Source organism: Saimiri boliviensis, chromosome 7 (assembly GCF_048565385.1).
Source record: "Saimiri boliviensis isolate mSaiBol1 chromosome 7, mSaiBol1.pri, whole genome shotgun sequence".
NCBI lineage: Eukaryota > Metazoa > Chordata > Mammalia > Primates > Cebidae > Saimiri > Saimiri boliviensis.
In genome coordinates this window covers 62,963,363-62,969,687 of record NC_133455.1, presented here as the reverse complement: position 1 = coordinate 62,969,687, position 6,325 = coordinate 62,963,363, and the positions used below count along the sequence as shown (strand labels likewise).

The window sequence follows — 6,325 nt, the reverse complement described above, 5'->3', positions numbered from 1 at the left end:
ATATCTAAGAAAAAGAATACTAAAATCATTATAAATAATTGCTAAATTAGATATAAATCTGATGAATGTCCTACAGGGTAATAAACCATAACTTTTGGTGCTATCTTCTCTACAGAGCAGAAATCATTTTTGTCTCTGCAGGACAGAAATTATATCTTTACTGGACAAAAATATTAACATCTTACCAATTTTCTACAAGCTAACATCTGAATTTACTGTTGTAAAACGCGCAAATCAATAACAAATCAGGATTCAATTCACCTTAGATGGGCTAGTTAGGGAATGCCCTCACATGAAAACAAATTATGCAATCATATTTTGTATTCCAAGTTTTGGAAATTTTTTTCCGACCAAAAGTCATCCCCGTATACAGTCCTCACTGATCATATGTGAAAAGACCTGTTTGGTTTGGCCCCTCTTGATTACTATTATCTCTTTTAAAAATGTTTGCCAATTTCATAGATAAAAATGAAATATCGTAATTTTAAGTTTTAGTATTGATGTGACTGAACATTTTTCTCATAGTCTTATTGAACATTTATTGTTCTTTTTTAAAAAAAAGTCTATTAATATCTATTGCTCATTTTTCTAGTGGTGTATTAGTCTTTTCTTTCTTGATTCATGTTTTTTGACATATTCCTACCAAGTTTATTCTTAAATTACATATTAAGTTATATTTTCTTCCATTTTGATTGCTTTAGTATTTTTATTTTTTCATTGACTTTTCCTTCTTACGTCTTATTTTTTTCAGTGGCTTTTAGAGCAGTTTCAGGTTTGCAGAAAAACTGAACAGAAAGTATTGAGTTCCCATGTACCCTTTTCCTGCCCCACCCACAGACACAGTTTCCCCTATTATTAACATCTGGCGTTAGTGTGGCATATCTGTTACAATTGATGAGCTAATGCTGATACATTACTATCAACTAAACTCATAGTTTGTATTAGGGTTCACATTACATAGGCTATGAGGTTTTTTAATAGAAAAACTAGCTGATTTTATTATTATCAATGCCAAACAAGTCTTTAAATCAACTAAAATGTGTTTAATTCAGCATAAAGTTAACTTTCACATTTGTCAACAACCACAGTAAATACAGTTCTTGGTATAAAGACACAGACGTTAGAATGTAAAGCCTCCCCACCTGCAAGATTATATATATAAAACTCCCACTGTTGTTTATGTAATAGTGGATTAATCAAAATGGTTATACTATCTAGAATAAAATTAAATGGAAATAATTTACTCATAAGAGTCACATTTAAATCATCTTTATTTACAAAATATGAGATTTATAATTCCATTAACCATCAATTTTAGCAAAAGCATAAATAAAGTAAGTATAAGTAAAATTATACAGTAACAGCAGTTACTTTAAATTGAAAATGAGATCAGTCAAAATGATTGTTGAAGAGAGCAAAAATCTTGTCAGGTTTCTTGCTGTGGTTCTGGATGTTCAGTAGCAGGCTCATTTGAAGGCAGAATCAATCTTGAAGGATCTCATTTCTACTTTTAAAATGTTGAGGTGGGAGTTAAAATCCAGGTCTTGGGGGAAGGTAAGGAGGAAAACTCGGTGGATACACATTTCTCACTGTTCAAAGAGATTGGTAAAAGACAGTTTGTAACATTGAGGACCTTTATTGTGCCCTAATAAATCATTAACTTTATAGCTTTCATTACCTATTCTTTCTTTGAAAATTGACACCAGAATAATTACTTGATCTATGAAATTAATTTTTACAACATTGAGAAAAATGTACCTCTTCAGATACAGATAATTAAAGGAAATATCATCAATTTTTAATGTAATTTTTGTCCTATCTTAACACCTTTTTAAAAAAGATAAAGTATTTCAAAATATATAAAACTTACTATAAAAATAACCTTTTTCTTACATTAACAAAGTCCTTCTCAAAAAACATTTCAGGTAACATAATTCTCACCAAACTTAAAATTCACATCAGTGATTCTCAATTCTGATCTGATATTACACTAAAACATTTCCAGTTACATCAAAGACCACCTTAAAATTCTCCCAAACAAAATTCATTTTAATTCACTTTAAACTTTAAAAAGAGAGGAGAAACAAGGGAAGGAATGACCAGATGAGACATTCATAGGCAAAGCCTGGTATTTGGTAACCACATATTTATTCTGCAGAACCCTATAGTTCAAAACGGTAAAGTATGAATAGAAAAGCAATCTATTACTCCCTTTTCTTATGTGAAGCTTTAAAAGAGTTCAATAAATTCAACAATTAGGTCAAACATAATAAATACATTTTAAATTTTAAATAAGTAGGACTACTTATGAAGAATATTTTTTAAAACAGCCAGTAATTGTAATGCTAGAATATAAATTTTAATTATTTTTACTGATGACCAGAATAACCAGTTGCTACCAATAAGATACAGATAATTTTAGTTTTATAAGACCTGCAAAAAGTCAATTATTTTTTGACTACCAAAATACAGAAATAATTCTATAATATTAAGATGAATCCATTTGAAACCTCATTACAGTTCATTTATGGCTGGCTGCCTTCCCAATTCTGAAAAGTACAGGTACACTCATGGATGCTCGAAAAATTTTTCCTCCACTGTGTTACTACATGAACAGATAGTAAAATTAATATCTCTGATTAATAAAACATATATTCAGCTTTAAAAATTTTTTTGAAAAACAAGCATACTTGCAAATGGAACATGTGGTGGACCTGGGAAATCCCTTGGTGGAAAATCATCTCCAGAAGCTCCCTTTTCCCACAGAGGTGACAGGGGCCCAGTGTCAGAAGGACCCCTGTGAGAATCAGTTAACATATCAGAGCTTGATTCTCCTCTTTCATTGGTAATCTGATGGTCCAGAGGATTGGCTGGGGAGCCTCTTCCTCCTCTCCTTGGAAGCAAAGGTGACAGTCTGAGTGGACTCTCCAGTGAAGTTGGAGGAGCTAGAAAAGCTCTCATTTCAGATGAAGCCGACCCAATGGTGAGGGACCATATGGGGAATGCTCTCTGCCAAGTGGTGTATTTGGGACATCCAGTGCATACAGATCTATTTTGGAAAGTTCAAATTTAAACTCTATTTCCGTTAACTTTTGTCTGTTGTGAGCATTTTCTTTCCTGATATCATGGAGATTTCTTTCAGCAGTTCAAGCTGCAAACCAATTATCATGTGCTTTTTTTCCATAGGAAATAATGCGCCCTTGATCATAATGCATCGTTCTCTCCAATTCTTCTTCAACATCTTTGGCTCGCTTTCTGTAGGTCTCCAGCTTTGCAGTGACATGGCTGATCCTTTTGTCTACTTTAGAAAGTTTCTCTTCTGTCTCTACTTGGTAGTTTTCCTCTGTTATTAATTTCCTGTAGAGTTTCATTTCATTTTCTTGATATAGTTCAGTCATTACTTTAAGTTTCTGTTGAAGCTTCTGATTCTCACCTTCAAAGCGTGTGTTTTCTGACTGCAAAGATACTTGTTCAGTCTCAAGATTTTTAACACACTCTGTAAGCTCTTCCTTCATTTTATCTTCAGATGACTAAATGTAAATTTGATTTATTTCTCCTTCTAAGCTTTTTTAAAAAACATTGAACTTAGCAGCATGAATCAGTTTCTTCAAAGCTCCTTTTAGAGGATGATCTAAATAAGCACCATTTTCCGATTCACTGCTCATTTCTAACTCCAAGGTATCACCATCCGTTCTGTCTTCTCCAAGCATAGCAGCCCAATCTTTCATCTTTAGCAACCATACAGTCAGAGTCAATGTGATTGTCTTTATCATTGAGAACTTGTTCTGTGTGTACTTTGGAGTCTTCCAATGTTACTTTCTGTTTATTAAGTTCACTCGTTTGTTCTTTCCGTACTTCAGCTTCTTGCAAAAGTTGTTTCTTGCTTTCCTGAAGTTGGAAATTTTCATCCGAAGCATCTTTTATTGCTATCTTCAGTGGTTCTTCATTCATTTGAAATAAAGTCGTGAAGATCATTTTGACTTCAGCTACTTGTGATTTGAGGGATTTTGACTCATCTTCTAGAGACTGTCTCCTTTTTGAAATATCTGCCATCAGTTCATGTTGTTCAGACTGTTTCCATTTCTCTTCTTTCAACTCTTTTACTAGACATAGTATTTCATCCTCAAGCTCTGCATTGGACCTGTTCAGCTTTTCAGGTTGCCTCCAAACTTGGTGCTTCTGTTGCCACCTTCTCAAAGCTGAGATCCTGTAAAGATGACTCGACTTCATAACCTTCATGCTGTTTTTGAATAACGCTACATTTTTCAAGTAGTGTGCATTTTTCCTCAATTAGTCTAGAAAGTGCTTCAGCAAGCTTTTTCTCTCTTCCCACATAAAGCCGATTCCTAACCAATCTAAAACCTCTCCACACACAAAAAAAGAGAACAGCAAAAAATACAAAAATAGCTGCCCATATCACCCATTCCCACGGAAAACCCTAAGAATTAGAATCTGCTCCCGTACTTTGACCCAGTGCTGCCACGACCCTGTGTAGCAGCTCCAGAACCAGCCTCAAGTAAGGCTGAGGGGTAGCCCGGGGCGCTCCATAGAGCCAAAGCTGCTCTTGGGGTTGCCACAGTAACCTTGGCCTGTGGGGGCCACAGCAAAGGACAGAGAACAGGCAGCCTTCCTCTGGAACTTGAATCCACAGGGGGCAACCGGAACAGACCACTGCAGAGCCGGCTGCAGGGGGAGCTGGGGGATGCCAGGGGAGATGGGAGACGCAGGAACCCACAGGCCTCACAGGCCCATGCTGCCTTTTTATTTTTTATTTTTAGTTTATTTTTAGAGATGGGGTCTTGTCATGTTGTCCAGGCTGGTCTTGAACACCTAGCCTCCAGCAATCCTCCTGCCTTGGCCTCCCAAAGTGCTGAGATTACAGGCATGAGCCACAGTACCTGGCCTAAAATTTTTTTCTGCTTCAGTACATCTAAAATATCCTGATGAAACTGAGAATCCATATTTTCTTGGGCAGGTATCAAGCATAGCAAATTAAAATCTTTTCAGAAACTACTTTCTTAATAGTTGTCATATTTCATTAAATCCAAGATACTGTTGATTATACAATCCAGTGTACTACCAAGAAAAAAAGAAAATATTTTTGGTTAAAGACATAATGTTTTTAGCCATGAAAAATTTTAAGACACATCCCAATTCAGAGATACTAAAATATGAAAAAATTGCATCTTAGACCAGGAGCAGCAGCTCATGCTTGTAATCCTTGCACTTTGGGAGGCTAAGGTGTGCAGATTGCCTGAGCTCAGGAGTTCGAGATCACTCTGGGCAACATGGTGAAACCCCATCTCTACCAAAATAAAATACGTAAGTCAGGTGCACTTTTTTTGCTGTGGTGGTGCACGCCTGTAGTCCCGGCTACTCAGGAAGCTGAGGTACAGAAATAGCTTGGACCCAGGAGGCAGAGGTTACAGTGAGCTGAGATTGTGCCACTGTCCTCCAGCCTGTTTGATAGAGCAAGACTCCATCTCAAAAAAATAATAATAATAATGTTGCATCTTAGTCTCCAGTAAAATGAAGGCCAGGGACAGTGGCTCATGCCTATATCCCAGCACTTTGGGAGGCCAAGGCAGAAGGATCACTTAAAGCCTAGAGTTTGAGACCAGCCTGGGCAAATAGTGAGACCCCATCTTTAAAAAAAAAAAAAAATAGCTGGGTGTGGTGGCACACACCTGTGGTCCCAACTACTCGAGAGACTGAGGCAGGAGGATCACTTGGGCCCCAGAGGTTGACACTGCAGTGAGCCGTGATCACGCCATGGCATTTCAGCCTGAGCTAACAGAGCAAGACCCTGTTTCAAAACAAACAAATGAACAACAACAAATCTCCTTAAGCAAGCTAGAAGTCAGATAGAGAAGCTCATGTAATCATTCTTGGTGGTGTATTTTAGTTAAAATGAAAAGCATTCCAAATTTCTAGCAAAATATGTTTAATTTAAATATGTTAAATTTAAATAAACAAAGCGAAGCTATTTACATGGAAATGTAAATAGCTCTCAGATCTTACATATTTTGTTTAGTCAAATTGTAAAATGGAGTCAGGTTAGAAGAGGAAAGAGAATAAAATAGGGGCATAGTGTGGGGTGGTCTGTTCTAGCTCTCCTTCAAAAAAAAAAAGTGATGCCACAGGAAAGGGTATTGGGTTACAACTGATGAGAGAGATTAATTTGTGGACTTCAATGAGAAAATAGGAAGGTGCGGAGAAAGGACACAAAGGAAATAAAAGAGAAGGCGGGGAAGGATGCAAGGATTGGCAAAAACAAAGCCATCCAAAATAGAAGAAAACCTTTCAGTCCTCTCAAAGAGATTTC

The 6,325-nt window shown here is 36.4% G+C and overlaps 1 pseudogene; it reads right to left on the bottom strand.

The window, feature by feature from the left end:
• Positions 1–1,274: 1,274 nt before the first annotated feature.
• On the bottom strand, positions 1,275–6,010 carry LOC101033681 (melanoma inhibitory activity protein 2-like; annotated as a pseudogene).
• Between the last annotated feature and the right edge of the window lie 315 nt (positions 6,011–6,325).